Source organism: Pseudophryne corroboree, chromosome 6, assembly GCF_028390025.1.
Source record: "Pseudophryne corroboree isolate aPseCor3 chromosome 6, aPseCor3.hap2, whole genome shotgun sequence".
NCBI classification, from domain to species: Eukaryota; Metazoa; Chordata; class Amphibia; order Anura; family Myobatrachidae; genus Pseudophryne; species Pseudophryne corroboree.
The window spans coordinates 774,402,575-774,413,387 of NC_086449.1; the positions used below are offsets into that span (position 1 = coordinate 774,402,575).

At 52.5% G+C, this 10,813-nt stretch overlaps 1 long non-coding RNA gene across 1 annotated transcript in view; it reads right to left on the bottom strand.

The window, feature by feature from the left end:
• The window catches only part of LOC134933467 (uncharacterized), a 101,267-nt gene that overhangs the window by 31,573 nt on the left and 58,881 nt on the right, over nucleotides 1-10,813 (bottom strand). The gene's annotated exons all lie outside the window — the stretch shown is intronic.

Consider the following 10,813-nt stretch of genomic DNA (forward strand, 5'->3'; position numbering starts at 1 on the left):
TGTATTTTGGTCAGTATCGTAGTGAGGTGCAGATGCTACATAAGAATACGTCTATTGAGCAATGACTCCCATCGGCCTGGCATTAATATATCATTGAGCAACCTGCATCACACCCAGGCAGGAGAGATTATAAGCTTCGCATCTGATGTCATCCGCATTGGCAAACATTAAGGCTGAGAAATAACTAAGGATATCCAGCTCTCAGGCTGCTTTTCTGTATCGCAGGTCTCACACAGGGGAACACTGGTTCTGGGCTGGCAAGATGGCCACCTGTCCCTAAATCCCCTTCGGGCAGAGACCAGGCACTGTATTCCAAGCAGGCGTGTGACTAGGGAATAATAGCTGAGGGACACAACTATGGACGGTCCCCAGAGGTGTGCAGGGGGATGTAGCAGGGTATAGGAGCCAGCAGGGGGAGTCACAGTGTGGCCCGTTGCTCCCAGAAGCCAGGCCTGGATCCACTGCAAAATTCAAGCCCCTGCTTCTAAGGGAGCAAAGGTCGCACTCACCAGTAAAAGCCGAGACCTGAGCAGAGAGCAGACTAGGAGGGACCAGGCACCGGTAATCAAGGTAGCCTGAGGGCAGGAACCGTGTCCCCATGGTGTGCAGCAGAATTTAGCCAGTCTCTGGAGCTCTGCACCGGCCGCGCATCTTTCCCGGGAGCAGCCAGCTACTTGAGGCCGCGGCTGCGCCAGTAGTGATAGGCCGCAACCAGCGGGGCCCAGGAAGTGGGACCATCGGCTCCGCGAGTGGTGTGTACAGCGGCAGCAAGGTCCCCAGCAGCCGGGCGAGGGAGCAGGGCCTCTAATAGTCCAATAGTGCGGGGAGAAAAAGATTAGGGCCACTGTAGCAGGAGCCCACAAAAAGCTGGTCTACACCATTAGCCAGCCAGGCCATGCGCCCCTACAGTATGCTTTTAATAGGAATATGTGCATGTAGAGAATTGTATGGCACTAATTGAAGAGGTATAAGCTGGCCCTCTGTTTAGAGAGCATTTGCCACCCCAACGGACTGTTTATGTCCCCGACACCAAAGAATTACCATAGCCATACAGGGGCTGAGAAACCCTATGAGGTAAGGAGGGCAAAGCCTACATATAAATCAAGTGAAGAAAGCATGGTTGCTCGCTCAGATTCACCAGGGAACTTTAGGACTGCACGTCCAAATCATTAGTGTAGTGGAAACTAGGAGTGTGCAAGCTCACCGATGTGACATTAGCCATACACTGTAGCAGGAGTCAGTGGGAGACAGACAGGCCAGCTCATCAGCCACTTGTCAGGTTCAAAGTCCCAGATGTTAACATCGGTTCATCTCATTACTCATGAATGTCAATGAGTCCTTACCTCTTCTGTTACATAGCACCCATCATAAGCAGCACTAATGACCCCAGAGTCACCAAGTCTCTGTCCTACCCAGAAGCCACACGCAGAGTTATTGTCGAGGCTGTGAGGCTCGCCTTGGAAGTCTAAAGGGAAAGAAATAAAATAGATATTATGGATGTTTACCACAGCAGGCTCAGAGGAGTTTTCCTATTTAATGGAAACATTCTGGTGTTCAGTAGAGAACATTTATAGTTATGATAATGTGAAGAATCTGTTACAGGCAGAAGTAGTCACCGACATACTTCCCAACCAGTAGCGGATCTTGCCACGGGCAAGCAGGACTTTTGCCCGGGGCGCCGCCTTCCGGAGGGCGCTGGCGCCATCCGGAGGGCGCCGCACCATGGCAAGATCCGCCACTGCTGTGCCCTCCGCTGCCCGCTGTGTCCCCCGTCTGTGCCTCCTGTGAAGGGAACTAGACGCGTAGCGTCTAGTTTCCCTTCGTGGAGAGTACCTTTGCTGAGCGGTGCGCGATGACGTCATCGCGCACCGCACAGCAAAGGTCCTCTCCACGAAGGGAACTAGACGCTACGCGTCTAGTTTTCCTTCAAGGAGAGGACCTTTTGCTCTGCGGTGCGCGATGGCGTCATCGCGCACCGCTCAGCATTCAAGCAGCGCTACTAATGTACAGGGGGCGTAACTGACCACGCCCCCTGTATTAAGCCACGCCCCTTTTCCTGCCCAGGGCGCAGAGCGGGCTTGAACCGGCCCTGTTCCCAACATGAACATTCGTTGCTGAATAAATTTTCAACTCAAAAGCAGAACATTACTAAGTGTTCTTTGAACAGAACAGCAACAGGCTTGAATTAGGTTGAAGTGGTCTTCCTATAGTTTCAAGGGTTTGCTCTTAGAGCTCAGTCATCCCCATCCAGGACAGATTATACAGGAGGGTTGCATTGGAAAAACAGTCCTGATGGAGTCGAGGCAGATTTGTTACACAGCACCATCATAATCTGATCATTCAAATGGACCCCTGTCACTGGATTTTACAATCCAAGTTCCCCACTACGAGAAAAAAATGGGGTCAATTAACCCATTTTGTATTTTTTGTAACCATGGGAGGTATGCCAAACACCCAGATGAAGCCTATAATGGGACTGGGTAGTAGTATACACCAAATACGTTTCTAAACCAGACCTATACAAGTTATAAGAGGGAACATCTGAACAGTTGAATTCAGGGGTTGTCAGTTTGCAATATAAAGGGCTGACCTCACAGAGCAAAGCTAGAGTACAATAATGCATTGCTTATACTATTAGATATTCAACTGCATAGTACAATCCACTCTTGAATCCCTCTTACTATTGCAGTTCCATGGGCTGAAGCAACAGAGGGAGACCAAGACATACAGTAACTGCCAGGTAAAATATTGTATTGGACTAATCCACACAGTTAGCCAAGCTAAATTATGTGCATTATTTCTATTATAATGTAAGTATTAAAGAGGAAAGTAATGACATATTGGGGGTCATTTCCGAGTTGATTGCTAGCTGCCGTTGTTCGCAGCGATCAGGCTAAAAATTTGCATTTCTGCGCATGCGTATGCACCGCAATGCGCACGTGCGACGTACGGGTACAAAGTCCTTTGTGGTTTTGCACAGGTTCTAGCGAAGCTTTCAGTCGCACGGCACAACGCAAGAAGATTGACAGGAAGGGGGCGTTTCTGGGTGTCAACTGACCGTTTTCAGGGAGTATTTGGAAAAACGCAGGCGTGCCGGGGAAAACAAAGGCGTGGCCGGGCAAACGCTGGGCGGGTGTGTGACGTCCAAAGCCAACCCTCCAACGGTAGAATCAACGCACACGAAGAGTAAGTCCAGGGCTGGTCTTGTTCTGCACAAAATGTTTTTGCAGGCGCTCTGCTGCACAGGCGTTCACACTTCTGCAAAGCGAAAATACACTCCCCGGTGGGCGGCGACAATGCGTTTGCACGGCTGCTAAAAACTGCTAGCGAGCGATCAACTCGGAATGACCACCCATTATCAGAGGCGTAACAAGGGTAGGGCGAGCAGGGTGCGTGCCCAGGGCACCGTGGGGCAGGCACAGCTGAGGGGGGCACCGCCATCCAGGGCGTTGCACCCACGCACCCGGCACTGCCTGACCGCCCGCCCACAGCCGTTTCCGCACCCCCCGTCCGCAGCCGCTACCGCCTGCACCTGACCCAATTTCACCGCCGAGCAAGTCACACCATGGTGCTCGGCGGCGTTACTGCAGCAGCAGCTCCTAGCCTCCCTCCTTGCTAGGGCTGCTGCCGGGAGCGTGACCGCGATGCCAGCATCACGCTCCCTGAGCTTCTGTCTGCCGCCAGACCTCACAGTCGCTGCCGGCTCCCTGCTGAAGCTGAGAGGTGAGGGGGAAGGATGGAAACACTAGACACAACAGAGAGGCATAGAATATGGGGGTTATACACAAAGAGAGGCATAGTAGGGTGACCATATTATCCCTCTTACCTGGGACGCTCATGGATTACACAGGTTCTGGGGCTGGCTGACTTCAAGCCTACAATTCAGCTGGTTTTAATCAGCCACAGAACCTGTGTAATCCATGAGCGTCCCAGGTAAAAGGGATAATATGGTCACCCTAACATAGGAAGGTGATGGTGTGCTGAGAGATGACATAGAGAGGTGATGATGTGCTGGGAGCAGGGCCGGTTCCGGGGCTTCTGGCGCCCCGGGCGGCATTAGGGGGCGTGGCTTCATACAGGGGGCGAGGTCAGTTACGCCCCCTGTACTGTTGCAGGATGTGCGGTGCGCGATGAAGTCATCGCGCACCGCACAGCAAAGGTCCTCTCCACGAAGGTAAACTAGACGCCAAGCGTCTAGTTCCCTTCGTGGAGAGGACCTTTGCTGTGCGGTGCGCGATGACGTCAACGCGCACCGCACATCATTACAGTGAAGGTCCTCTCCAGGAAGGGAAATTAGACGCGTAGCGTCTAGTTTCCCTTCACAAAGGACAGCGGGACAGCGGGCCGCGGCAGCGGGGGGCACCACAGCAGCAGCAGATCTTGCCATGGTGCGGCGCCCTCCGGATGGCGCCGGCGCCCTCCGGAAGGCGGCGCCCCGGGCAAAAGTCCTGCTTGCCCGTGGCAAGATCCGCTACTGGCTGGGAGATGACACGGGGAGGTGATGGTGTGCTGAGAGATGACAGACAGGAAGGTGATGGTGTGCTGAGAGACGACGCAGGGGGAGCTGATGGTGTGCTAAGAAATGACGCCGTGGGGAGGTGATGGTGTGCTGAGAGATGACACGGTGGGGAGATGATGGTGTGCTGAGAGATGCAGAAAGGAGATGATGGTGTAGCTAAGAGACACAGGGGCAGGAAGTGACACGGGGGGTACTTGTCTGGTTGAACCGCTATTGTTTGATGATGACCTTGTTAATATTCCTACACAAACAGGTATCTTCCAGGCGATGTGACTTACATGAATAGTGAATACCAACTGAAGACGACCTTCTTTCGAAGGAGGATGCATTTCTTCAGAGGTTCGACATTGTGAGAAACCATTGTATAGGTAAGGTGTGTATGCAATGGAAAGGAATGTTCTCATAGTGACGAGAGACAGGTGGACAGGTGGTGGCGTGTTATGTTGGCACGGCCCATTTTCAGTGACCACGCCCCTTCTAGCATGTGGCCTTGCCCACTTCTTCGGAAAAGCGCACATATTGGCCCTTATTCCGAGTTGTTCGCTCGCAAGCTGCTTTTAGCAGCATTGCACACGCTAAGCAGCCGCCTACTGGGAGTGAATCTTAGCTTAGCAGAATTGCGAACGAAAGATTCTCAAAATTGCGAATAGAAATTTCTTAGCAGTTTCTGAGTAGCTCAACACTTACTCTGCCACTGCGATCAGTTCAGTCAGTTTCGTTCTTGGTTTGACGTCACAAACACACCCAGCGTTCGCCCAGACACTCCCCTGTTTCTCCAGCCACTCCCGCGTTTTTCCCAGAAACGGCAGCGTTTTTTCACACACACCCATAAAACGGTCAGTTTCCGCCCAGAAACACCCACTTCCTGTCAATCACACTCCGATCACCAGAACGAAGAAAATTCCTCGTAATGCCGTGAGTAAAATACCTAACTGTTGAGTAAAATAACTAAGCGCATGCGCTCTGCGAACATTGCACATGCGCAGTAAGCGACTAATCGCAAAATAGAGAAAATCGTCAACGAACGAACAACTCGGAATGAGGGCCATTGTTCTTTATATTTCTGTGTTTTTTTGTTTCTTTTTGGGGGGGTGCCATTCTTCATCTTGCCCTGGGCGCCGAAGACCCTAGTTACGCCTCTGCATATTATAGTTTGATATTTATTTTGGCAGTTGAAGACACAGGTTTACTACTACCACTAAAGCTTTATCTACCCTATACTTACCAAGCACAGACATGGAAAAAGCAACATCTTTCACTCACGAAAGAAAGGACAGCTCCAGGCTGCCAATATCACAGTGGAGATGTGAGGAACTGTCCCATAGATGCTGTATATCACACTGTAACACACAGCTCCAGACCAGTATCATAAGCCCACATCCTGATCTGAAGAACCCATCTTGCCTGAAGACCTCCTAGCAGCAGGCAAGTCATTTATTGCTTGTGGTAGGAGCCATGATTGGACAGATTGGACAGCTGATCATGTGAGCACATGTGCCTTCATTTAACTCATTAATCACCACTGTCCTGACAGCATACCTCCCAACTTTCTGCATATCTTAAGCGGGACACACGCACGGCGAAGCAGCACGCGCTCACAAGAAGGGGGCATGGCCTATGAAAATGGGGCGTGGTTTTGTCACTGAGCTGCTGGCATACCCCCTCTCCTCCTGTCTCCACTGAATAGACGCTGTGCGCATGCCCCCCCCCTACCGCGGGACACTGCGGCCCGCGGGTGGGGCAGCGGGACAGTCCCAAAAAAAATGGGACTGTCCCGCGAAAATCGGGACAGTTGGGGGGTATGCTGACTGTATTAGTATTGTGTGAAGCCAGTGCTATCAATTGTGAATGACTAAAGTCTCTTAAAGTACCATACACACAACATGTCATGTTTTGAGGATTTCCTTAATAATGGATGCACAAAATAGCATCCCTAGGCAGGGGCGGATTAGGATACAAAACCAGCACGGGAAATTTCTGGAAGCAGCCCTAAATAGAGGGCGGGGTCAGGGCAGCGGAGATCTGATATGGATCGAAGTACTGGTGGGGTGTGGCAAAATATGGAGAGGCATGGCCACCCACTTAAAAATTTTAACTATTCATCGGACCCCTTCCGCAACTAACAGTACAGCCAGTACTGTATGTGCAAGGGGACTTACTGTATGCTGATATATCCATGTGGGATGTAGTTAATATCACGGCGGTCGGGATCCCGCCGCCAAAATCTCAACAGCTGGGAATGCCGACAGCGCTCGCCAAGACTATTCCCGCTTGTGGGTTTCCACGACACCCACAGAGTGGGAATAAAACCTGTGGCGAGCGCGTCTGAATCATTGCGAGCATAGCAAGCCCGCAAGGGGATCCTTTACGCTCGCCCCGTTGGTACTCTGGTGGCCGGGATGCCGCTGCCGGTATATTGACAGTCGGCATCCCGTCCATCCCATCCATGTGTATAAGACCCTCTCATCCCATCCTGTAAATATATTTAGCAATGAGTTACGTGAGGGAAGGAGAGCTATTTGTTGCGATCTGAGTGCGGGGTCGAGGCAGAGGAGTGTGCGGTGGGGGGGGGGGTGTCTGTGTGAGAAGTGAAGAGCTCTATGAGGGGGGATCTAACAGAGGGGGAGAGCTGTGTAAGAGCGAGAGAGGTGTGTTTGGGGGATCTGAGTGGGAAGACGCAGAGCTGTATGTGGGGATCTGAGTGGGGGGGAGCTGTGGGGGGGGGGGGTTCTGTGTAAGGAGGGTAGGGCTGTGTGTAAGGATCCGAGTGGGGGGGAGAGCTGTGGGGGGGGGGGGGGGTCTGTGTGAGGAGAAGAAAGCTGTGTGTTGGGATCTGAGTGGGGGGACCAGTGGCGTAACTAGAAATTTTTCTCCCCCAAGCCAAAAAATTCTTCCATAATTGGGAGCAAGAAAGAGATGTCAAAAAAGGCGCGTGGTTTCGTTGGAATGGGCGTGGTTTCGCATAAAGGGGCGTGGCATTGCAGGAAAAGACTACCTTATACCCCAGTTTTGCAACCTGCACGCCCATACGTTGGCCACCACAGGAAAGAAAAATAATCCTGATTCATGCCCCTTACATTATTTGTCATTTTTCCTCCTTATAGTAATGCCCAGTATACATTATGCCACATACTGCAATGGCCCTTAGACATTATGCCGCACACAATAATGCACATGACACAATATGCACACACTATAATGCCCCCGACACACTATGCCACACACCGTAATGCCTGTGACACATTATGCCACACACAGTAATGCCTGTGACACATGATGACAGGAATCGCAATGCCCGTTATACATTATGCTACACACTGCAATGCCCCTGATACATTATAGCACATACAATGTCTGTGACACATTATGACACACACCGCAATGTCCGTGATACATTATGCCACACACTGCATTGCCCGATACATTATAGCACATACAATGCCTGTGACACATTATGCCACACACTGCAATGACCTTGAGACATTATACCACAATGCCCGTGATATAGTATACCATACACCGTAATGCCTGTGACACATACCGCAATGCCCTGCCCGTTATACCCTATGCCACACACCGCAATGCCCGTTATGTATTATGCCACACTGCAATGACCCTGAGACATTATACCACATACCACAATGCCCGTGATATAGTATACCACACACCGTAATACCTGACACATTATGACACACACCGCAATGTCCGTGATACATTATGCCACACACTGCAATGACCCTGAGACATTATACCACATATCACAATGCCCGCGATATAGTATACCATACACCGTAATGCCTGTGACACATTATGACACACACCGCAATGTCCGTGATACATTATGCCACTCACCGTAATGCCCATTACACATTAAGTCCTACAGTAAGGCTTCTAATTACTTTTCAATTACCTGCTCGTTGTCAGGGGTTTCATGCACTGGGTGTCATGCTCGTTGCCAGGGGTTTCATGCTCTTGGTTCCATGCACGGTGCCAGGGGTTTTCATGCTCAGGGTGTCATGCTCGTTGCCAGGGGTTTCATGCACTGGGTGTCATGCTCGTTGCCAGGTGTTTCATGCACTGGGTGTCATGTTCGTTGCCAGGTGTTTCATGCACTGGGTGTCATGCTCGTTGCTAGGAGGTAGTCCTTGTAGCTAGGGCTGTGCTCCCAGTGCCACATATGTCCCCAGTGCCAGATATTCCCCCACGGTGCCAGGTACTCACATGCCCCAGTGCCAAATATAGCCCCCCCCCATGTGCCAGGTACACATATACCCCCCCAGTGCCACATATGCCCCCAGTGCCAGATATTCCCCCCAGTGCCACATATGCCCAGTGCCAGATATGCCCCCAGTGCCAGATATGCCCCCAGTGCCAAATATGCCCCCAGTGCCATATATGCCCCCAGTGCCAGATATTCCCCCCCCAGTGCCATATATGCCCCCAGTGCCAGATATTCCCCCCAGTGCCATATATGCCCCCCTAGTGCCATATATGCCCCCAGTGCCAGATATTCCCCCCCAGTGCCATATATGCCCCCCAGTGCCATATATGCCCCAGTGCCATATATCCCCCCCCCCAGTGCCAGATATGCCCCAGTGCCAGATATTTCCCCCCCCCGCCAGTGCCAGATATTCCCCCCAGCGCCGCCGCTGCCGCTTTTTGGAGGGACACGGAGGGCACAGCTCGCCTCTCCTGTGTCCCTCCTGCATCATCTCCGGCGGCCGCGGGTCTAATAGGGGGAAGTGCCGGTTCATGAGCCAATTAGAGCTCACGGACGGCACTTCCCCCTATTAGACCCGCGGCCGCCGGAGATGATGCAGGAGGGACACAGGAGAGGCGCGCGCTGTGTCCTCCGTGTCCCTCCAACAAGCGGCGGAGGGAAGGAGACCACAGACTGACATGCGGACGCTCGTCCGCATGTCAGTCTGCTGTAAATCAGTGGCGCCCCCACAGCCCCTCGCCCCCAAGCCACCGCGAGGACTGCGGGGGCAGTAGTTACGCCACTGGGGAGAGCTGTGAGGAGGGTAGGGCTGTGTGTGGGGATCTGAGTGAGGAGGAGAGCTGTGGGGGGGGGGGGGGGGAGCTGTGTATTTAGCTTTAGTTGAATGGCTGTGGCTGGGGGGGTTCCTCCATGGTGGCCAGTTCCTTTTGAAAGCGGCTGCAGGAGACAGAGATGACAATTCGGCAGCACTTGTTCAGCGTGGTGCGTGGGCTGAGGTAGGCACCGGCAGCACTTCTTTCCCTGGGGCCCTCCTCTATTTTCCTGCATGCAGTGCAAGCAGACACTAAGCCTGCGCTGCAGTGAGATGCCGCAGCCCGGTCCCATGACACAGGGCGAGCGGTGGCAGTGGGGACCTCCTCGCCTGTGAGTGCAGCGGGATGGGAGCCGGGAGGTAGAGCGGCACATCTTGTGCATGCGCGGTCTCCCAACGCTGCCGATTGTCAGAAGCCTGTGTCAAAGTAATCGGGGCATCCAGGGCCGGATTAAGGGCCACATGGGCCTGGAGCTGAAAATATTCAAGGGCCTATTATGAGAAACTAGAGAGGTGTGATCAGTTCTGTGTGGGTGTGGCAAGAGCCATGTGGGCGTGTACATCCCCTACACTATCAGCTCTAATGTCTCCCTACATATGTTTAAATATTAAAAATTTGCATAATTTTGTGAGAAAAATAGAAATGCAGTCTTAATAGTTATGATTTATGGCCGGCCATGTGGCCAGCTGGTGGCTAGTGATCATCATGCTGCCATGATGATGGGCCTATTTTTATGTGAAGGCCTGGAGCTGTAGCTCCATCTGTCCCATTGTTAATCTGGCCCTGGGGGCATCCCCTAGAACAATGGTTCTCAACTACAGTCCTCATGCATCCCCAACAGGTCAGACGTGCAGGATTTCTACCTGTGGATAGAGGTGGGATAGTTGCACCGCACAGTACATTCTTATAGGCCCTACACATTGGCCGATCCGCCGCCGAGCTGCCCGACGGCGGATACGGCCGACGGGCGACCCGGCGGCGGGGGGGCAGTGACGGGGGGAGTGAAGTTTCTTCACTCCCCCCGTCACCCGGCTGCATTGAAGTGCAGGCAAATATGGACGAGATCGTCCATATTGGCCTGCATGTACAGCCGACGGGGGACCAGCGATGAACTAACGCGGGGCCGCGCATCGTTCATCGCTGGAGCCTCCACACTCAAAGATATGAACGGTATCTCGTTCATTTATGAACGAGATCGTTCATATCTTTGGCTGATGTCGGCCAGTGTGTAGGGCCCTTTAATTCATCCTTTTCAGCTAC